Genomic DNA, 23,886 nt, shown 5'->3' on the forward strand with positions numbered 1-23,886 from the left:
GTGTCATAATTATTTATTATTATTATTAATTATTATTATTATTTATTGCATTTGTATCCCACCTTTTCCCACCTAATTGCAGGCTCAAAGTGGCTTACATAGTTTTGTTAACACAATTAGTCCTGGATGTCAGGTACAATTATTGTTGTACAGAGTTTAGTTAAGGGAAGAAGTGGAGAGTAGAAGGAAGGCATTTATTAGGTATGGTAGACGGTAGGTTTTCAGCAGTGGATTAGTAAGGTTCTGGGTTTTCATTGTATGCTTTGTTGAAGAGATATGTCTTGAGGGATTTGTGAAAGATAGTTGTTTCGTTGATTGTTTTCAGGTTTCTAGGTAATGCGTTCCATAACTTTGTGCTCATGTACGAGAAGGTGGTATCATGCATCAGCTTGTATTTTAGTCCTCTGCAGCTGGGGAAGTGCAGGTCGAGAAATTTGCGGGATGATTTTGTGGCGTTTCTATAATAAACTTGGAAGTACAAACTCCTTCTCAATCCCATCCATAGAGTGCTTTTGTTCAGTTCAGGTAAATTTAAGCAGATGCAGGCTGTACTTGCAGGTAAAATTGTGCATATTTGGAGGGCAATTTTATAAAAGCCCATTTCTCCAGGTAAAGCACAGTTTTACCTGCTGAAATGCTTCTGAAAATTACTCTCTGTGACTATTTTTCAAATAACCACTGAATAACCTTGAAGAAAAATGTTAAGGGGCTGATATTCAAAGTGATTTAACCTGCCAGAAACGGCTCCTGGCTGGTTAAATCACCTGTTGGTGGCTAAGCGGTCATTTTGTGCAGCACTTAATCGGTTAGTGCTGCTGAAAATGACCAGTTAGCGCTTAAAGCATAACTATCTATTTTGGGGGTGTTTCAAAGACAGAGCTGGCACATGGCTGGTTAAGTGCTAATATTCAGCAGTTAACCGACCAAGGTCACTGTATAAATAAGACTGCATAAATGTCAGCCCTGAATATTGCACTTAGCCAGCTACATCAAACGCAAATTCAGGAAACCTGGAAATTCAATGCTGAAGCTCAGACATGGCCTAGCTTTGAATTTCTGGGCATAACACTAGTGGTGGTCAGCAAAATGCTGAGTGCAACCGGCTGAATATCGACCACTCTCTTTTCTTAGTTGTACACTATCAGGCTCATTTTCGAAAGAGAAGGACGCCCATCTTTCGACACAAATCGGAAGATGGGCGTCCTTCTCCCAGGGTCGTCCAAATCGGTATAATCGAAAGCCAATTTTGGACATCCCCAACTGCTTTCCGTTGCAGGGACAGCCAAAGTTCAAGGGGGTGTATCGGAGGCGTAGCGAAGGCAGGACTTGGGCATGCCTAACACATGGACGTCCTCGACCCATAATGGAAAAAAAGGGTGTCCCTGACGAGCACTTGGATGACTTTACCTGGTCCTGTTTTTCTTACGACCAAGGCACAAAAAGGTGCCCGAAATGACCAGATGACCACTGGAGAAAATTGAGGATGACCTCCCGTTACTCCCCCAGTGGTCACTAACACCCTCCCACCCTCAAAAACATCTTTAAAAATATTTTTTGCCAGCCTCAGATGTCATACTCAGGTCCATGACAGCAGTATGCAGGTCACTGGAGCAGTTTTAGTGGGTGCAGTGCACTTCAGGCAGGCAGACCCAGGCCCATCCCCCTCCCTACCTGTTACGTTTGTGGAGGAAACAGCGAACCCACCAGAAACCCACTGTACCCACATTAGGTGCCCCCCTCCACCCATAAGGGCTATGGTAGTAGTGTACCGTTTGTTGGTAGTGGGTTTTAGGGGGGGTTGGGGGGGCTCAGCAGGCAAGGTATGGGAGCTATGTTCCTGGGAGCATTTTATGAAGTCCACTGCAGTGCCCCCTAGGGTGCCCGGTTGGTGTCCTGGCATGTCAGGGGGACCAGTGCACTACAAATGCTGGCTCCTCCCACGACCAAAGGGCTTGATTTGGTCGTTTCTGAGATGGGCGTCCTTGGTTTGCATTATCGTCGAAAATCAGAAACGACCAAGTCTAGGGATGACCATCTCTAAGGACGACCTAAATTTGGGCGTCCCTGACCGTATTATCGAAACGAAAGATGGACGTCCATCTTGTTTCAATAATACAGGTTTCCCCGCCCCTCCACCGGGACGTTTTGCGAGGACGTCCTCAACAAAACTTGGGCGTCCCTTTTGATTATGCCCCTCCACGTGTTATGTGAATAACATGAGAATTCTGTTTACAGCTTATTATTGCTGATAATTTTCTTAACTTAGATAAAAGCCACTATGGAGCCAATATGTTTCTTGGCATCTTATATTATGTATGAACCTATTCAGCTAGTTTTTTCACTGAATATCTCTCACTCACTTTAAATACAAAAGGGAGGACATTACCAAGCTGAAACAGTTACCAGGCACTGAATGTTTGTTTTCTTTTACTCTAGATGGACCAAGCTGCTATAAACTTGTGGAACTGGGGAGTAACTAAACGAGCAGGCTCCATTATCAATGATGAACAACATGCAAAACGTAAGAGCAGAGAAAAGGGGCAGTGGGGGGGGGGGGGGGGGTAATATATGATGAGCTAGCGCATAATTATTACTCTGAATAAGTAACTATTACTCTGGATCAAGAAGACTAAAGTGTGGAGTATCCTTGAAGAATACTATTGAAAACAGGACATTTAGGGAAGCCCAGTAGAGAATTTTCAACAATAGTGAAAGAAAGCCAGGAGTATTTAAGGAGAGACCAGGGTAATGGATGCATATTATCCCTGTCAACTTCGAAGCAGCTTCTAGATGAAAAGGAAAAACACAATTTAAAGTGTCTGCCACCCAAGCTGGTACCCCCTAGACATCGGTGGAGGAAGCTTCTTTGGTTCGTTAGCCTATTCAGGCTCAGCCCCAGTGTGCTTGTTCATGTCAACAGCGTGCGCCTAATTCCGCTGCTGCTCCCCAATCTAAGCAAGGGACAAGCTTTTGACTGCTCCAGCAGAGCAGAGCCACAGTAAAAGTGTCCATCCATGACGACTTGCGGGGGGGGGGGGGGGGGGGGGCTCAAATTTTTTCACTTAAGGTGGCCTTTTATAGCCTCTGACCGGTGGGTTCTTCAAATAGTCTGTCTCGGAAATGCCCTCAACTGACATCTCAAACCTTCAAATTTCCTGCCGAGAGCTCATTCTTATCAGCTCTCAGCACAGGCAGGTACTTGCAGAGGAACTCTCCACCCTTCCAAAGGCCCATGCAGTTGAACCCATTCCATCAGGGGAGAGAGGGCACAGATTTTGTTCCAGGTACTTCCTTGTGCAGAAGAAACAGGAGGGATGTGTCCCATCCTAGACCTAAGTAGATGACGGCAGAAAAAGACCGGAAAGAAAAAACAAAAGAACGGAAGATATCAAAAAGACCAGACTCAAAGATATGAAAAAGACCTGCATGGTCCATCCAGTCTGCCCAACAAGATAAACTCACATGTGCCACTTTTTGTGTATACCTTACCTTGATTTGTACCTGTCTTTTTCAGGGCACAGACCGTATAACTCTGCCCAGCACTATCCCCGCCCCCCAACCACCCGCCCCGCCTCCCACCACCGGCTCTGGCACAGACCATATAAGTCTGCCCAGCACTATCCCCGCCTCCCAACCACCAGCCCTGAACAAATTCCTAGTCTGAGAAAAGTTCAGGATGGTTTCCCTGGGCACTGTTCTCCCAATGATTCAGAAAAACAAATGGCTATGCTCTCTGGGCTTAAAGGATGCATATACTCACATCCCAATACTTTCAGCCCACCGGAAGTATCTTTGATTTTGGCTGGGAACACATTTCTTTCAGTATCACGTGTTGCCTTTTGGCTTTGCATTAGCTCCCAGGGTCTTCACCAAGTGTCTAGCGGTAGTTGCAGCATCACTACACAGACTGGGCTCCATGTGTTCCCATATCTCGACGATTGGCTGATGAAGAGCACCTCTGAGGACGGTGCTTGGGACTCCATGCGGATGACTATTCTGATGCTAGAGCTACTAGGGTTTGTATTAAACTACCCCGAGTCCCATCTCCACCCTTTCCAGCGATTGGAGTTCATAGGAGCCATGCTCAACACACACAAGGTTCGAGCCTACCTCACAGAGATGAAGGCGAACAATCTTGTCTCGCTGGCGGCCAAGGTTCGTGCCTCTCAGCAGGTCACAGCTCGGCAGATGTTGAGATTGCTGGGCCATATGGCTTCCCCAGTGTGCATTACACCCATGACACATCTTCACATGAGATCAGCTCAATGGATCCTAGCTTTTCAGTGGTATCAAGCCAAGAGGAGTCTAGAAAATGTCATTCAAGTGTCCCAGGTATTCTGTGAGGAAAGTATGCTTCATATTCTCACAATCCCTCCCAAGCTTCCCAAACGTACAAACATTCTATACATGTTATTCCTGGAATTGTGGATTTTTCCCAAGTCCATTTAGTAGTAGTTTATGGACTTGTCCTTTAGGAAACCGTCTAACCCCCTTTTAAACTCTGCCAAGCTAACCACCTTCACCACGTTCTCCGGCAACGAATTCCAGAGTTTAATTACGCGTTGGGTGAAGAAACATTTTCTCCGATTTGTTTTAAATTTACTACACTGTAGTTTCATCGCATGCCCCCTAGTCCTAGTATTTTTGGAAAGCGTGAACAGACGCTTCACATCCACCTGTTCCACTCCACTCATTATTTTATATACCTCTATCATGTCTCCCCTCAGCCGTCTCTTCTCCAAGCTGAATAGCCCTAGCCTCATTAGTCTTTCTTCACAGGGAAGTCGTCCCATCCCCGCTATCAGTTTAGTCGCCCTTCGCTGCACCTTTTCCAATTCCATTATATCTTTCTTGAGATGCGGCGACCAGAATTGAACACAATACTCAAGGTGTGGACGCACCATGGAGCGATATAACGGCATTATAACATCCTCACACCTCTTTTCCATACCTTTCCTAATAATACCCAACATTCTATTCGCTTTCCGAGCCACAGAAGCACACTGAGCAGAAGGTTTCAGTGTATTATCGACAACGACACCCAGATCCCTTTCTTGGTCCGTAACTCCTAACGTGGAACCTTGCATGACGTAGCTATAATTCGGGTTCTTTTTTCCCACATACATCACCTTGCACTTGCTCACATTAAACGTCATCTGCCATTTAGCCGCCCAGTCTCCCAGTCTCGTAAGGTCCTTCTGTAATTTTTCACAATCCTCTCGCGAGTTAACGACTTTGAATAATTTTGTGTCATCAGCAAATGTAATTACCTCGCCAGTTACTCCCATCTCTAAATCATTTATAATTATATTAAAAAGCAGCGGTCCTAGCACAGACCCCTGAGAAACCCCACTAACTACCCTTCTCCATTGTGAATACTGCCCATTTAACCCCACTCTCTGTTTCCTAGCCTTCAACCAGTTTTTAATCCACAATAGGGCTTTTCCTCCTATCCCATGACCCTCCAATTTTCTCTGTAGTCTTTCATGAGGTACCTTGTCAAACGCCTTTTGAAAATCCAGATACACAATATCAACCGGCTCCCCTTTGTCCACATGTTTGTTTACTCCTTCAAAGAATTGAAGTAAATTGGTCAGGCAAGATTTCCCCACACAAAAGCCGTGCTGACTCGATCTCAGTAATCCATGTCCTCGGATGTGCTCTGTAGATAATACACTTAAATCTTCTGCTCATTCTGCGTCAGTGGAACAAAAAAGCAAACAGAATGCTAGGAATTATTAGGAAAGGGATGGTGAATAAGACAGAAAATACTATAATGCCTTTGTATTGTTCCATGGTGCGACTGCACCTTGAGTATTGCATTCAATTCTGGTCACCGTATCTCAAAAAAGATATAGCAGAATTAGAAAAGGTTCAGATCAGAGTGACCAAAATGATAAAGGAGATGGAACTCCTCTCATATGAGGAAAGTTTAAAGAGGTTAGGGCTCTTCAGCTTGGAAAAGAGACGGATGAGGGAGATATGATTGAGGTCTACAAAATCCTGAGTGGTGTAGAACGAGTAGAAATAAATTGATTTTTTTTACTCATTCCAAAAGTACAAAGACTAGGGGACACTTAAGGAAGTTACATGGAAATACCATTAAAACAAATAGGAGGAAATATTTTTTCACTCAACAAATAGTTAAGCTCTGGAACTCTTTGGCGGAGGATGTGGTAACAGCAGTTAGCATATCTGGGTTTAAAAAAGGTTTGGACAAGTTCCTGGAGAACAGTCCATAGTCTGCTATTGAGACTGATATGGGGAGGCAAATGCTTGCCCTGGGATTTGTAGCATGGAATGTTGCCAGAAGTTTGGTTTCTGCCAGGTACTTGTGACCTGGCTTGGCTGCTGTTGGAAACAGGATACTGCGTTAGATGGACCATTGGTCTGACCCAGTATGGCTACTCATGTTCTTACGAAAGGCTGCACATGAAGGGAAGGGAAGAGGAGAGCTAGCTAGCTAGATTTGAAAAGGAGGCAGAAAAATTGAAGAAAGCTGAAAGTGAAAGATCAGTGCCAAACAGACATAAGGCAGGAAGTGAAGAAGAAAGGAGGTGAGAAAAGAAATAACAAATGAAATGGAAAGGAGGCCCTGGAAACAGTTAAGGGCACAGACAGAGGAAAGCAGAACCATAGATTGGTAGCAGGATGATTAGAATAATGAAATCACCAGATAGCAAAGGTAGGAAAAATGATTTTATTTTCAGTTGCGTTGATTGAATTATTTTGTTGTTGAGTGTTTACATCTGTCGGCTTTATTTTGCACTGTACAGGAGGACATGCATTTCTTTGTATTTCTCTTGTGTTGCACGACATGCAGAGTCTGGTATCTGCTCTCAGTTTTTTTGCAATTCCATATTTTGTATCAGGTGAGGGTCAAGTTTAACTTTCAAAAATGAGACTATGATAAAATAAGAACAATGAAAAAAACCCTAGTTGAGCAGCTGCAAAGGTCAAAAATGTATATCAGGCATGGATGCTGTCCTGCTAAGTGAAAATGTACCAAAAGTTGGGTTACAGATAACAGAGATAAAGGCTATAAAACTTTGTAGGGGCAACTTTCATTTTTGAAAGTTTGTTTACTAAAATGTCAGTAGAATAGGACTATGCAATTTGTTTTTCACAATTTGATATTTTTCATGTTCTACAGCCTAAAAGGTGCAACTGCCTAAAGTGAAATAGGCAGTTTTTGTGGTTAATTACTTTTGTATTGATAAATGTTTCTCACTTTTTAAAGAAGTAATTAGTCCATTCCTGAGGCTGAAATTTTGCAGGATTATGTAGTTGGTATCCCTCTATTTTGTGGTATAAATAAGTCACATACCCCACTTTTGTTACTTTTTCATTCAGCAGGTTACTTATTTATATACTAGTAAAACAGGCCCGTTTCTGACACAAATGAAATGGACGCTAGCAAGATTGTCCTTGGGAATGTGTATGTTTGAGAGAGTGTGTGTGAGACTGTGTGAGACAGAGAGAGTGAATGTGCGAGTGTGTGTATGTGACAGAGAGAGAGTGAGACTGGGTGCGAGTGTGTCTGTGAGAGAGAGAGTGTGTGTGAGACTGACTGTGTGAGAGAGAGTGAATGTGCGAGTGTGTGTGTGTGACAGAGAGAGAGAGTGAGACTGGGTGCGAGTGTGTCTGTGAGAGAGAGAGTGTGTGTGTGAGAATGAGAGTGTGTGTCATGGGCCCCCCTCCCTCCCTCCGAGTTCCAGGGTCATCCCCCTCCCTCCGAGTTCCAGGGTCATCCCCTCCCTCCTTCCGAGTTCCAGGGTCATCCCCCTCCCTCCGAGTTCCAGGGTCGTCCCCCTCCCTCCGAGTTCCAGGGTCGTCCCCCTCCCTTCCCTCCGAGTTCCAGGGTCATCCCCCTCCCTCCTTCCCTCCCTCCGACTTCAAGGGTCATCCCCCTCCCTCCCTCCCTCCCTCCGAGTTCCAGGGTGGCCCCCCCTCCTTCCCTCCCTCCGAGTTCCAGGGTCACCCCCTCTCCCTCCCTCCAAGTTCCAGGATCGCCCCCTTCCTCCCTCAGAGTTCCAGGGTCGCCCCTCCTCCCTCCCTCCGAGTTCCATGGTTGTCCCTCCGTCCCTCCGAGTTGCAGGGTTGCCCCCCTTCCTCCCTCCAAGTTCCAGGGTCGTCCCCCCTTCCTCCCTCCGAGTTCCAGGGTCGGCCCCCCCTTCTTCCCTCTGAGTTCCAGGGTCGTCCCTCCTCCCTTCCTCCCTCCGAGTTTCAGGGTCCCCCTGCCTCCCTCCCTCCCAGTTCTAGTGTCGTCGTCCCTCCCTTCCTCCCTCCCTCCCAGTTCCAGTCGCACTCGCTCCAAGTTTTAAAAATCATCTTCACAGGAAAGCAGCGTTAAAAGGCGTGCAGCCTCGGTCCTTCTCTCTGTGTTAGCTTTGGTCCCGCCCTCATTGTGGAAAGAGGAAATGAGGGCGGGACCAGAGCTAACAGAGAGAGAAGGGCCGATCCTGCACGCCTGTTGGCGGTGACCTGGGGGGGCGTGGCGTTGCGGCAGGGGCAGGGCCTCATGCGGTTGGTCAGTGCTGCGGCTGACATTCCCGGAACTACGTGATGTTCAGTAGCCTTACAGCAGGTTGCACGAATGCCTCAACCATGAGTCATGCAGTCAGCTTCAGAACGTTGGAGGTGGGTTTTATTATGTAGGATTTTTATTTACATATAGTGAAGGTGTTCCCAGGAGTGAGGATTGAAATAAAGTGCATGCTTTTGTATTTTCAAATGCATGTGCATTGTTTTCGTATGAAAAAGAGCATGCCTATGGAGAAGTTACAAGTGTCTGTGGATACTTTCCTTATGAATTTTGAAGGTAAAAGTAGGCATGTATTTTTGCTTTGATAGTTGGTGCAAGGTCTGTCTGGTAAAAAAAAACCCAAACAAACCCTGTGGAATCTAATAAAATAATTTGCTCCTCCAACATTCCAATGTGTCTCACTGGGATCGTAACCACCTGCTGACATCACTCCTCCAACGTTCTACTCCAACGTTCCAATGTGTATCACTGGGATCGTAACCACCTGCTGATGTCACTCCTCCAATGTTCTCCGTCCCCCCTCCCTCCCAGTTCCATGGGACCCTGGAACTCGGAGGGAGGGACAGAGGGAGGGGGGACCATGGAAATGGCAGGGAGGGAGGGGGACTGGAACTCGGAGGGAGGGGGGCCTGGAACTCAGAGGGAGGTAGAGGGGGCAGGGGAGAGATGCTGCACATGGATGGATGGAGGGGGCAGGGCACAGAGGATGTTGCCTGCATATGGATGAATGCAGGGGAGAGAGTATAATGCAGGGGAGGGAGGGGACCCTGAAACTCGGAGGGAGGCAGGGAGGGGACGACCCTGGAACTCGGAGGGAAGGAGGGGGACAACAACCCTGGAACTCGGAGGGGGGGACGACCCTGGAACTGGGAGGGCAGGGGGAGGGGGGACCCTGGAACTGGGAGGGAGGGGGGGCCCTGGCACACACTCTCATGCTCATACACACACTCTCTCTCTCACAGACACACTCGCACCCAGTCTCACTCTCTCTCTGTCACACACACGCACTCGCACATTCACTCTCTCAAACATACGCCCATTTCATTTGTGTCAGAAACGGTCCTTTTTTACTAGTTTGTAGTTATAAAATGGCCACCTATAAGACTCAGTTCACTCAGATCCTCATGGAGAAGTTTCAACTAACTAGTAGGGTGGAAAGGAGCATGGTATTTATTACTTTTCTGATTTATTTTTGTAGTGCGGCACATAGCCTGTATGTTGGTGTGTGCGTGTGAAGGTATTAATCCTACGGAGGCAGATGTCCGAAGGCAGATTTTGGTAAGGAGAATACTAAGCAGAGGATGCAAGAGGAATAAGATATGGATGGAGAGGAAGAATGAATATTCACTGCTTGCAGGATCTGCAGAGGTTATGAATTTTTACCCTAAAGTTGAGCAGACTTGAAAGGCAGAAGGAATATTGCTGCCTCTCATACTTTTGGACATTTCATTGGATTAGACATTTCCTTTTCATTCTGCTAGATCAGGGGTTCTCAACTCAGTCCTCTGGACACACCTAGCCAGTCAGGTCTTAAGGATACCCACAATGAATATGCATGAGATAAATTTGCATACCATGAAGGTAGGGCATGCAAATCTATCTCATACATATTCATTGTGGGTATCCTGAAAACCTGACTGGCAACAGATTTTTGTACATTGAAAGTAAACAAAAACAAGAGAAAGAGGAACCTATATAATTCTCAAAACAAGTAGCTAAAAAAATAAGGGCAAAAGAGACTTTGTTCAAGAAATACAGAAGAACTCACCAAGAGGATCACGGAAAAGATTGTTGGATTAAACTCAAAGAAGCGATGAGGGAAATACAGCTAGTGAAAGCGCAGGTTGAAGAAAAAATGGCTAAAGATGTAAAGAGAGGTGATGAGATCTTTTTCAGATATATTGGGAAAAGGAGAAAAGCTAAAAATGAAATTGTAAGACCAGTGCTTTTTTGTGTACCGGCACCCTTCCCCCCCCCCCCCCCCCCCCCGGCGAGTCCTGCACCCTTCCTCTCACTCCCCTACTTACTACTACGTCGAACTCGGCAGCGCGAACGGTGCAGGCACCGTCGGAGCTTCCCTCTGCGAGTTCCGCCTACATTGTTTCAACTTCCTGTTTCCGCATAGGCGGGACTCGCAGAGGGAAGCTGTGATGCTGCCAGCCTCTCTCAATCGCTGCACCATTTGTGCTGCTGAGTCCGATGCTGGGAGGCAGTAGAGAAGGAGGATGGGCTGGGAGGAGGATGGGGTGGGGGAAGAAGAATCGCTGGACATGGGAGAGGGGAGGACGGGACACAGGAGAATCGCTGGACGTGGGAGGGGAGGGCAGGGGAGAGAGGAGAAGTGCTGGACATGGATGGAGGGGAGAAAAGAAAAAAGAAGAAGATGCACATGGATGGAGATGAGGGAAAGGGAAGAGAGGAGAAAAACTGCACATGGATGGAGAAAATAGGCAAAAACTGGATCCACATTGTACCTCCTCCAGTCAATTCCATGGAGCCCAGCTTTTACTTATGGATGTAGGGCAAGAAATGAAGAAGAAAGGAGGAAAGTAAAGAAATAAATGGAAAGCCCTGGAAACGGAGTTAAGGGAACAGATAGAGAGCAGCAGAATCAGAGACTGGGACCAATATGGATAGAAAAACAAAAGTCACCAGACAACAAAGGTAGAAAAAATCATTTTATTTTCATTTTAGTGTTTGAAATATGTCCAATTTGAGAATTTACATCTGCTGTCTTATTTTGCACTGGGTGTACTGGAGCTGTAACAGCTTACAGAAATTATTTATAATGAAAAAAATCACGTTATTTTTTTCTCCTATACTAGTATAATATTTTTTCTCCGAGGACAAGCAGGCTGCTTGTTCTCACTGATGGGTTGACGTCCTCGGCAGCCCCCTCCATCGGAAAGTTTACTAGCAAAGGCCTTTGCTAGTCCCTCGCGCGCCCATGCGCACCGCGCATGCGCGGCCGTCTTCCGCCCGAAACCGGCTCGAGCGGCCAGTCTTCTTTCGTCCGCGCTCGGTACGGTCGTGTTACGCCGTTCGTGCCCCAGAGAGTCGAACTCGCGCGTCCTTTTCGACGTGTTTTCTCTTGTTTTTTCTTCAAAAAGTTCGGGAAAGCGCTCCGGAAGTGCTCCGGAAGACCCTTTCGGGTTTTCTGCCCTTCCCGTATTTTTCTCAGCTTTTGCCCCGTAAGTTTTCTTTCGTTGTCGGGGTAGGCCTAGTTTGGCCTCGGTCGAGATTTTTCTCCCTCTAAATTTTGGTGCTTCAATTTTCGCCATTTCGGCTTTTGATTTCGCCGGCGTGATTTTTCCGCCCATGACATCGAAGCCTTCCAGCGGCTTCAAGAAGTGCACCCAGTGCGCCCGGGTAATCTCGCTCACTGATAGGCACTCTGCGTGTCTTCAGTGTCTAGGGGCCCAGCACCGCCCTCAGAACTGCAGTCTGTGTTCCCTGTTACAAAGGCGGACTCAGGTAGCGAGATTAGCCCAGTGGGACGTTTTGTTCTCGGGCTCTTCGTCGACATCGGCACCGGAGGCATCGAGTGCATCGACGTCGTCAGCGTCCGGACCATCTTCCTTGGCTGCCGCTCCATCGACTGCATCGAGGCATCGGACCTCTGCATCGGCGCCGAGGCATCGGGCGACTGCATCGACGTCGGTGGTACCGAGACTTCGTCTGCTGATGTCGTCGGACGGAGGTGCATCGTCAGGAGTGCAGGTGAGGGCTGTCCATTCCCCTGCTGGTGGCGGTGAGCCTTCGGGTGGGTCTCCTCCTACCCTGAGGGCTCCTGCGGTACAGCCCCCCCGGGATCGACCCTCTTCGGTCTCGGCCCCGAGGAAGCGACGGATGGATTCTACGTCCTCCTCGTCGGTGCCGGGGAGCTCCGGTGACATGCTTCGGAAGAAGTCGAAGAAGCATCGACACCGGTCTCCTCCCCGTGTCGGCACCGAGAGCTCTGGGTCGCCGAGGGATTCGGCACCCAGCAGGCATCGGCACCGAGAGGACCGCTCACCCTCTGTTCAGGAGGTGTCGATGCGCTCCACTCTGGACAGCCCGGAACAGCCTCCTCGCCCGGAACAGGTTCTGACGTCGACGCCTGCATCGACCTCTCAGCCTTTCTCTGCAGCCACTCTAAATGAGAGCCTCCGGGCCGTTCTCCCAGAGATTCTGGGAGAGCTGTTGCGCCCTACCCCTCCGGTACCGGCGGTGCTTGCGCCTCCGGTACCGTCGAGCGTGGCGCCGGCTGGCCCATCGCCCAGGTTGAGGTCCCCGACGTCGGTACCGCGTGCGGTGCCGACCGCGGCACCTCCCAGGAAGGCCTCCCCGACTACGTCGGCGGAGGGAGCTTCGCCGATTGCGGGCGAGGGAGTCTACCTCTCGACGCCCCCACCGTGGACGGGGTTCCACCGAGTCGAGCAGGGCGAGGTTGCAGACACAGGTTCGTGAACTTGTGTACTGACACCGAGGGTGAGGCCTCGTGGGAGGAAGAGGAAGATCCCAGATATTTCTCTGACGAGGAGTCTGAGGGTCTCTTCCTTCTGATCCCACTCCCTCTCCTGAGAGACAGCTTTCTCCTCCCGAGAGTCTGTCTTTTGCTTCCTTTTGTCCGGGAGATGTCTACGGCCATCCCCTTTCCCGGTGGTTGTGGAGGACGAGCCCAGGGCTGAAATGTTTGAGCTCCTGGACTATCCTTCTCCACCTAAGGAAGCGTCCCACTGTTCCCTTGCACCAATGTCCTAAAGAAGACATTGCTTGCGAACTGGACAAAACCTCTAACTAATCCCCACATCCCCAAGAAGATCGAGTCCCAGTACCGGATCCATGGGGACCCAGAGCTGATGCGCACCCAGTTGCCTCACGACTCTGGAGTTGTGGATCTGGCCCTAAAGAAGGCTAAGAGTTCTAGGGAAACATGCTTCGGCGCCCCGGGCAAGGACGCTAGAACCTTAGACTCCTTTGGGAGGAAGGCCTACCATTCCTCTATGCTCGTGTCCAAGATCCAGTCTTACCAGCTCTACACGAGCATACACATGCGGAACAATGTGCGGCAGTTGGCGGGCTTGGTGATGCTCTTCCCCCTGAGCAAGCCAAGCCTTTTTCAGGAGGTGGTCAGGCAGCTGAAGGCGTGCAGAAAATTCCTGGCCAGAGGAGTTTATGACACTTTTTGATGTTGCGTCCAGGGCCGCTGCTCAAGGTGTGGTGATGCGCAGGCTCTCATGGCTGCGTGCCGCCGACCTGGAGAATAGACTCCAGCAGCGGGATTGCGGACTCGCCTTGCCGTGCGGACAACATTTTTGGTGAAAAAGTCGAACAGGTGGTAGAGTCTCTCCACCAGCGGGACACCGCATTCGACAAATTCGCCCGCCGGCAGCCTTCAGCCTCTACCTCTACAGGTAGAAGATTTTTCGGGGGAAGGAAGACTGCTCCCTATGCTTCTGGTAAGCGTAGGTACAATCCTCCTTCCCGACAGCCTGCGGCCCAGGCTAAGCCCCAGCGCGCTCGCTCTCGTCAGCAGCGCGCGCCTCAGCAAGGCCCCGCGGCTCCCCAGCAAAAACAAGGGGCGAGCTTTTGACTGGCTCCAGCAGAGCATAGCCGACATCCAAGTGTCAGTGCCGGGCGACCTGCCGGTCGGGGGGAGGTTGAAAGCTTTTCACCAAAGGTGGCCTCTCATAACCTCCGATCAGTGGGTTCTGCAAATAGTCCGGCAAGGATACACCCTCAATTTGGCCTCAAAACCTCCAAATTGTCCACCGGAAGCTCAGTCTTACAGCTTCCAGCACAAGCAGGTACTTGCAGAGGAACTCTCCGCCCTTCTCAGCGCCAATGCGGTCGAGCCCGTGCCATCCGGGCAAGAAGGGCTGGGATTCTATTCCAGGTACTTCCTTGTGGAAAAGAAAACAGGGGGGATGCGTCCCATCCTAGACCTAAGGGCCCTGAACAAATATCTCGTAAAAAGAAAGTTCAGGATGCTTTCCCTGGGCACCCTTCTCCCCATGATTCAGCAAAACGATTGGCTATGCTCTCTGGACTTGAAGGATGCCTACACTCACATCCCGATACTGCCAGCTCACAGACAGTATCTGCGATTTCAGCTGGGCACACGCCACTTCCAGTACTGTGTGCTACCCTTTGGGCTCGCCTCTGCGCCCAGGGTGTTCACAAAGTGCCTAGCTGTGGTAGCAGCGGCACTTCGCAGGCTGGGGGTGCACGTGTTCCCATATCTCGACGATTGGCTGGTGAAGAACACATCCGAGGCAGGAGCCCTGCAGTCCATGCAGATGACTATTCGCCTACTGGAGCTACTGGGGTTTGTGATAAATTATCCAAAGTCCCATCTTCTCCCAATGCAGAGACTCGAATTCATAGGAGCTCTGCTGGATTCTCGGACGGCTCGCGCCTATCTCCCAGAGACGAGAGCCAACAACTTGCTGTCCCTCGTCTCGCGGGTGCGAGCGTCCCAGCAGATCACAGCTCGGCAGATGTTGAGATTGCTGGGCCACATGGCCTCCACAGTTCATGTGACTCCCATGGCCCGCCTTCACATGAGATCTGCTCAATGGACCCTAGCCTCCCAGTGGTATCAGGCCGCGGGGGGTCTAGAGGACGTGATCCACCTGTCCACGAGGTTTCTCAAATCCCTGTATTGGTGGACGATTTGCTCCAATTTGACTCTGGGACGTCCCTTCCAAATTCCTCAGCCACAAAAAGTGCTGACCACGGATGCGTCCCTCCTGGGATGGGGAGCTCATGTCGATGGGCTTCACACCCAAGGAAGCTGGTCCCTCCAGGAACGCGATCTGCAGATCAATCTTCTGGAGTTACGAGCGATCTGGAACGCTCTGAAGGCTTTCAGAGATCGGCTGTCCCACCAAATTATCCAAATTCAGACAGACAACCAGGTTGCCATGTACTATGTCAACAAGCAGGGGGGCACCGGATCTCGCCCACCTGTGTCAGGAAGCCGTCAGCATGTGGCTCTGGGCTCGCCGTCACGGCATGGTGCTCCAAGCCACATATCTGGCAGGCGTAAACAACAGTCTGGCCGACAGGTTGAGAAGGATTATGCAACCTCGCGAGTGGTCGCTCAATTCCCGTGTGGTGCGACAGATCTTCCAGGCGTGGGGCACCCCCTTGGTAGATCTCTTCGCATCTCGAGTGTGAACCACAAAGTCCCTCAGTTCTGTTCCAGGCTTCAGGCCCACGGCAGACTGGCATCGGATGCCTTCCTCCTGGACTGGGGGGAGGGCCTGCTGTATGCTTATCCTACCATCCCTCTGGTGGGAAGACTTGTTGAAACTCAAGCAAGACCGAGGCACCATGATTCTGATTGCTCCTTTTGGCCGCGTCAGATCTGTTTCCCTCTTCTTCTGGAGTTATCCTCCGAAGAACCGTGGAGATTGGAGTGTTTTCCGACCCCTCATCACGCAGGACGAAGGGGCTCTTCTGCATCCCAACCTCCAGTCTCTGGCTCTCACGGCCTGGATGTTGAGGGCGTAGACTTTGCCTCTTTGGGTCTGCCAGAGGGGTGTCTCCCGCATCTTGCTTGCTTCCAGGAAAGACTCCACTAAGAGAAGTTACTTCTTTCATTGGAGGAGGTTTGCCGTCTGGTGTGACAGCAAGGCCCTAGATCCTCGCTCTTGTCCTACACAGACCCTGCTTGAATACCTTCTGCACTTGTCTGAGTCTGGTCTTAAGACCAACTCCGTAAGGGTTCACCTTAGTGCAATCAGTGCATACCATTACCAAGTGGAAGGTAAGCCGATCTCAGGACAGCCTTTAGTTGTTCGCTTCATGAGAGGTTTGCTTTTGTCAAAGCCCCCTGTCAAGCCTCCTACAGTGTCATGGAATCTCAATGTCGTTCTCACCCAGCTGATGAAACCTCCTTTTGAGCCACTGAATTCCTGCCATCCGAAGTACTTGACCTGGAAGGTCATTTTCTTGGTGGCAGTTACTTCGGCTCGTAGAGTCAGTGAGCTTCAGGCCCTGTTAGCCCAGGCCCCTTACACCAAATTTCATCACAACAGAGTAGTCCTCCGCACTCACCCTAAGTTTCTGCCAAAGGTCGTGTCGGAGTTCCATCTGAACAGTCAATTGTCTTGCCAACATTCTTTCCCCGTCCTCATTCCTGCCCTGCTGAACGTCAGCTGCACACATTGGACTGCAAGAGAGCATTGGCCTTCTACCTGGAGCGGACACAGCCCCACAGACAGTCCGCCCAATTGTTTGTTTCTTTTGATCCCAATAGGAGGGGAGTGGCTGTAGGGAAACGCACCATATCCAATTGGCTAGCAGATTGCATTTCCTTCACTTACGCCCAGGCGGGGCTGGCTCTTGAGGGTCATGTCACGGCTCATAATGTTAGAGCCATGGCTGCGTCGGTAGCCCACTTGAAGTCAGCCTCCATTGAAGAAATTTGCAAAGCTGCGACGTGGTCATCTGTCCACACATTCACATCTCATTACTGCCTGCAGCAGGATACCCGACGCGACAGTCGGTTCGGGCAGTCAGTTCTTCAGAACCTGTTTGGGCTTTAGGATCCAACTCCACCCCCCGAGGGCCCTGTTTGTTCTGTTCCAGGCTCCACTCTCAGTTAGTTGGTAAATTTTTTAGGTCAATCTCAGTTATGTCCTCGCCGTTGCGAGGCCCAATTGACCATGGTTGTTGTTTTGAGTGAGCCTGGGGGCTAGGGATACCCCATCAGTGAGAACAAGCAGCCTGCTTGTCCTCGGAGAAAGCGAATGCTACATACCTGTAGAAGGTATTCTCCGAGGACAGCAGGCTGATTGTTCTCACAAACTCGCCCGCCTCCCCTTTGGAGTTGAGTCTTCCCTTGAAGTGTATTGTCTTGCTACATACTGGACTGGCCGGCTCGAGCCGGTTTCGGGCGGGAAGACGGCCGCGCATGCGCGGTGCGCATGGGCGCGCGAGGACTAGCAAAGGCCTTGCTAGTAAACTTTCCGATGGAGGGGGCTGCCGAGGACGTCAACCCATCAGTGAGAACAATCAGCCTGCTGTCCTCGGAGAATACCTTCTACAGGTATGTAGCATTCGCTTAATGATGTCTGTTTATATGTGCCATGGCTTGGATAAGGGGTGTGGCTATCATAGGGGTGGAGCCATATGTGGTGACCCCACCCATAATGAGTACCAGCACCTTTTTTTCTACAAAAAAAGCACTGTGTAAGATTGGAAGATGCTGAGAATGGCTATGTGAAGAGTGATGAGGATAAAGCAAATGTGCTAAACTACTGCTTATCTTTGGTGTTCACAGAAGAAAATCCTAGAGAAGGACCACGGTTGTCTACAGAGGGTATATCTGGGAAAGGAGTGGATATTGCACTGTTCCTCAGCGACCCTCCAGACCGGTCAAGACGCGTGGGTTATGCTCGCCTACCAGCAGAGGGAGACTGAGAACACTAACTTCAACTATGTACATATAACCTGTGCCCATCCCACAGAAGCCAGTATTTTCTCAGTCTCAGCAGAGGGTAGACAGGCAGCCTGTGCAGCTTGGCCGGTCTGGTAGGAGTCAATCAGTTGAGAGTTTTAGGCTGGTCCTTTGGTCGTTCCTGAGGAGCATCCCTGTGCCTGGAATACTCTGTGTGCTGGGGGTTGGTGGTGCCAGTGGGGCCTGCCATTGTCCCCCCTGGGGTGTCACACCCGGGTGGCCGGGTCCCTCCCCCGAGCTAGCTCTCCAGTTTGGGCAGCTTTGTGCCTCGGCTGCAGTTTTATATTGCAGCCTTGAGTGCCAGGGATTTTATAGCAGCAGGGCTCAAATTGTGCTGCAATAAAGTTTAAAAAAAAAAAAAAAAGACCCAGACGGTGTGGAGAGCTGTGCAGCTGCACTCCGGAGTGCCGGAGCTGGGCAGCTTTGCGAGGTGAGCGGTGAGTGGCTTCTTTGGGGTGAGTTTCCCATTTATTTTACCTTTTGGGGAGGTTTGTTTGTTTTGGCGCGAAGATGTCCACGAAGCCGCTTCGCTGTCGGTCTTGCGCGCGTCGGGGGGTCGATGCGGTTGGCGGTTCCTGCCGCTTTTGCGGGGAACCGAAGTCTCAGTCCTCCGCTCCGCCGGTATTAGCGGCGGAGCTTCCCGCGCCGGCCTTGCAGGAGGTTGCAGGGACTTCGGCTAGCGGTTCAGCGGCGATCCCGGTTTTGGCGGGAACCGCCGCCATCTTGGATTCGGGCCCGAGAATTCCGGATTTAGTCAGCGGGCCTCAGGGCAGCCCGGTGGCTGGTGCTTCTGGAGGGGACGTTTCGGGAAGGATGGGTTTCCCTCCGGAGTTTGTTTGGTCCTTATTTCAGGCCTGGCAGGCGAGACCGTCGCGCACAGAGCCCCTTAGTCTGGGGGCGGGCTTGAGTGCTAAGAGACCACATGTTGAGTGGGCTGAGGACTTGGACTGTTTTTCTCCTCCAGAGTCAGAGGGCGACTTTAGTCCCCTGGAGGAGGAGGAGGGGTCCTTGTCCGGCCCAGAGAGAGAAACAGTGCCCGGGGAGGATCCGTCGGTGGTCCGCATTTTTCACAGGGAGGAATTGGCGGATCTTATTGAGCAGGTGTCTGCTATGCTCAAATTTGACCCGGCAGTAGATCCAGCTCCCTCTGAAAAGCAGGACCCGCTGGTTAAGGGGATCTGAAGGGTCTCTCGGACTTTTCCTATGAATGCGGACCTTAGAGAGATGGTAACGCAGGAATGGCTCTCGCCGGAGGCGCCGTGTAAGGTGGCACGGGCCATGGCTAAGCTCTATCCCCTTCCGCAGGAAGACAGAGATTCTTTAAAGCCTCCTACTGTGGATACCGTAGTGACGGCGGTGACTAAGGCTACTGCAATTCCTGTAGATGGAGGGGCTGCCTTGCGGGACCCTCAGGACAGGAAATTGGAAACATTTCTGAAGCGCAGTTTTGATTTATCGGCGCTGGCTTTGCAGGCTTCAGTTTGTGGAGGTCTGGTGGCTCGAGCATGTTTCCGCTGGGCTGAGCGGCTGCTAGATGCTCCGCAGGTTGATAGAGCCGCCTTAGTGCAGGATTTGGCAAAGTTGGAGATGGGCTCGTCCTTCTTGGCAGATGCGCTCTATGATTTGTTGCGTGCATCGGCGAAGAATATGACCCTCGCTGTGGCGGCTCGAAGGGCCCTGTGGTTGCGGGGCTGGCTGGCAGATGCCGCGTCCAAGGCAAAGTTGTGTTCGCTTCCCTTTAAGGGCGCTTTGCTTTTTGGAGACGAGTTGGATAAGTTGGTTAGGGGTCTTGGTGATACTAAGATCCCGCGGCTTCCAGAGCTTCGGCCTAAGGCGTCTAGGGGCTCTGCGGTGCGAGGCCGTTTTCAGGAAGCTAGACGGTATCGGCCGGGTAGGTCCTCGGGGGGGTTCCGGGGTCGTTATTTTCAGAGAACCCAGCCCTTTCGTGGGGGCCGCCGGGGGGGGCGAGCTGCCTCTTCGGGAGCGGCCAGCACGTCCCGTGTGTCGCAATGATGGTTTGGGGGTCCAGCCTCTGGTTCGTGTGGGGGCTCGCTTACGCTTGCTTTACCAGAGGTGGGCCCAAATCACGTCAGACCAGTGGGTGCTGCAGATAGTGCGAGACGGGTACGCGCTGGAGTTCAACGGTCCTCTGTCCGATTTCTTTCTCGTCTCTCCCTGTCATTCAAGGCGCAAGGCAAGGGCAGTGCGAGACACTCTGTCACGTCTGGTAGATTTAGGCGCTGTGGTGCCTGTTCCGACAGAAGAACGAGGTACCGGCTGTTACTCCATTTACTTTGTGGTGCCAAAGAAAGAGGATTCTTTTCGGCCCATTTTAGACCTCAAGAGGGTCAATGCGGCTCTAAAGATTCCTTCCTTTCGGATGGAAACGTTGCGCTCGGTCATTGTAGCAGTTCAGGAAGGGGAATTTCTGACTTCATTGGATTTGACAGAAGCTTATTTGCACATCCCCATTCTGGAGGCGCACCAGCGTTTTCTTCGTTTTGTGGTGTTAGGGAGTCACTTTCAGTTTTGTGCGCTCCCGTTCGGCCTGGCTACGGCTCCTCGCACTTTCTCCAAGGTGATGGTGGTCGTGGCAGCGGCTTTACGGTTGCAGGGCATTTTGGTGCATCCGTATCTCGACGACTGGTTGATTCGAGCCAAAACGCAGGCGGAGAGCGAGGAGGCTACCGCCCGGGTGGTGACCTTTTTGCAGTCGCTGGGTTGGGTTGTCAATCTGGCCAAGAGTCACCTAGTTCCGTCACAGTCTCTAGAATATCTGGGAGTTCGGTTCGACACGGAGCGAGGCCGGGTGTTTTTGACGGCTCCTCGCATTTCCAAACTGCAGCTTCAGATACGTCAGCTCCAAGCTCAGAGGGCGCCTGCGGCACGGGAGTATCTTCAGGTGTTAGGTCTGATGGCTGCGGCTATAGAGGTAGTACCTTGGGCCAGGGCCCACATGAGACAGTTGCAGAGCTCGTTGTTGACTCGTTGGTCCCCTCAGTCCCAGGAGTTGGAGGAGCGGTTAGCGCTGCCGGAGAGGGTTCGGCGCAGCCTCCGCTGGTGGCTTCACACTCCGAATCTAGCGAAGGGTATGCCGCTAGAGGTGCCAAATTGGGTGGTACTGACCACGGATGCGAGTCTGTTAGGCTGGGGGGCGCATTGTCTAGGACAGGTGGCCCAAGGGCGATTGACGTCGGAAGAGGCGTCGTGGTCCATCAATCGCCTGGAGACTCGAGCAATTCGGTTGGCTCTTCGGTCCTTCCAGAGTCTGCTAGAGGGCAAGGCGGTCAGGGTTCTTTCCGACAATGCCACGGCCGTAGCTTATGTGAATCGGCAGGGGGGGACGAAGAGCCCGGGATTAGCTGTAGAGGCAGCGGAGCTGTTGGGGTGGGCAGAGGCTCATCTTCAGGCTCTGTCGGCAGGTCACGTAGCAGGAGTGGACAATGTGGACGCGGATTATCTGAGCAGACACATGTTGGATCCCGGAGAGTGGGCTCTCCATCACTCAGTGTTCGAGCGGATAGTGTTGCAGTGGGGTCGGCCGGTGTTGGATCTCATGGCATCGGCCGACAATGCGCAGGTCGCGCGGTACTTCAGTCGTCGAAGAGATGCTCGAGCCGAGGGTCTCGACGCGTTGGTTCTGCCGTGGCCGACTCAGCAGTTGCTCTATGTGTTTCCGCCGTGGCCGCTGGTGGGCCGCGTGGTGCAGCGGATCGGTCGTCATCCCGGCTTAGTGATTCTGATAGCGCCCAATTGGCCTCGTCGGCCATGGTACGGAGATCTGGTGCGGTTGTTAGTGCAGGATCCTTTTCCCCTGGGGTCTCGGGTGAGACTGGTGCAGGGACCGATCGAGATGGCCGACCCCTCTCCATTCTTGCTTACGGCTTGGCTCTTGAAAGGCACAGATTGAGAAAGAAGGGTTTCTTGGCCAGGGTCATTGATACAATGTTGCGGTCGCGTAAGAAGTCCACATCGTTGGCTTATGTGCGGGTGTGGCGCATCTTTGAGAGTTGGTGTCTTGAACGGAATGTTGTCCCCTTGCGGGCTTCAGTGATGGAGGTTTTGGAGTTTTTGCAGGATGGTTTGGATAGGGGGCTCTCCCTTTCTTCCCTGAAGGTGCAGGTGGCTGCTTTGTCTTGTTTCAGAGGTAAGATTCGAGGAGTCTCCTTGGCAGCTTCTCCGGACGTAGGGCGGTTCCTGAGGGCAGTGAAGTTGATTCGGCCGCCCCGTCGTCCGATGGTTCCGCCTTGGGATTTGAATGTGGTCTTGGAGACTCTGGTGGGGCCTCCGTTTGAACCATTGGCGTCCATCACATGTAAGGATCTTACCTTGAAGACAGTTTTTCTGGTGGCCATTGCTTCCGCTCGTAGAATTTCAGAGTTGCAAGCCTTGTCTTGTAGGGAACCTTTTCTGTCCTTTGCGAAAGAGAAAGTGACTTTGAGGACGGTTCCTTCCTTTGTTCCTAAGGTGGTTTCAGCGTTCCATGTGAATCAAGTGATCTCGTTACCGGTGTTGGGGGATCGTTCGGGGGATGCCTCTCAGCGTCGGTTGGCTAAGTTGGATGTTCGGCGCGCCTTGCGGTCCTATTTGAGCAGAACGAGAGAATTCCGGGCTTCGGATAGGTTGTTCGTTTTGTTTGGAGGTCCCAAGAGAGGGGCTGCGGCCTCCAAGGGGACTCTGGCTAGGTGGTTGAAGGAGGCTATTGCCTCGGCTTATTTGTTGAGGCGGCGTGCGGTGCCCCCGTTACTTAAGGCGCATTCAACTCGGGGGGTTGCTGCTTCCTGGGCGGAGAGTAGTTTTGTTCCTCCGCAGGATATTTGTAAGGCAGCGGCATGGTCCTCCATTCATTCCTTTGTGAAGCATTATAGGATTGACGTTCAGGCAAAGGAGGATGCATGTTTTGGAGCGGCTGTACTGACTTCTGCGTTTCGAGGGTCCCACCCTTAAGTTTCTACTGCTTTGGTACTTCCCACGCGTCTTGACCGGTCTGGAGGGTCGCTGAGGAAGGTGAAATTAGGCCTTACCTGCTAATTTTCTTTCCTCTAGACCCTCCAGACCGGTCAAGAGCCCGCCCTATGGATTTTCAGAGATATTGTTCGTATCAGAAGTATTTGAGCCGTGTTCTGCTATGGATTTTCAGAGATATTGTTCGTATCAGAAGTATTTGAGCCGTGTTCTGCTATGACTATTCCTTTTCTTTCGTTGGGCCAGAGAGTTTTCTTCGCCCATAATACTTGACAGAGCGGGGCGCTTGTCGTTCCGTCTGTCTGAGCACACTGTTGGTGTTGACTATTGGTTTTCCAGGTACAGGGGTTTTATAGTTCAGAGTTCAGGTTGCAGGGGGTTTTTTCTCTGCTTTGCTAAGTGTATACTGGCTTCTGTGGGATGGGCACAGGTTATATGTACATAGTTGAAGTTAGTGTTCTCAGTCTCCCTCTGCTGGTAGGCGAGCATAACCCACGCATCTTGACCGGTCTGGAGGGTCTAGAGGAAAGAAAATTAGCAGGTAAGGCCTAATTTCACCTTCACAGAAGAAGGCATTTATAAACAGCCTGAAAATTTGAAAGTGGGACAAAGCTATGGGACTGATGGAGCTTGAGAAATCCTGGCAGGACATCTAAAGAATTTATTTAATAGATTATTAGAGATGGGAGAGGTTCTGTGGGATTGGAGACAAACTGATGTGATCCCTCTTCAAAAAAGCGGGGACAGGGAAGAAGTGGGAAACTACAGGCTGGTAAGCCTTATGTCGGTAGTAGGAAAAATAATGGAGTCACTGCTGAAGGACAAGATAGTTAACTTTATAGAAGCCAACAGATAGCAGGATCCGAGGCAACATGGTTCTACCAAGGGAAAATGCCAAATGAATCTGATTGACTTGTTTGACTGG

This window comes from Microcaecilia unicolor, chromosome 7, assembly GCF_901765095.1.
Source record: "Microcaecilia unicolor chromosome 7, aMicUni1.1, whole genome shotgun sequence".
NCBI classification, from domain to species: domain Eukaryota; kingdom Metazoa; phylum Chordata; class Amphibia; order Gymnophiona; family Siphonopidae; genus Microcaecilia; species Microcaecilia unicolor.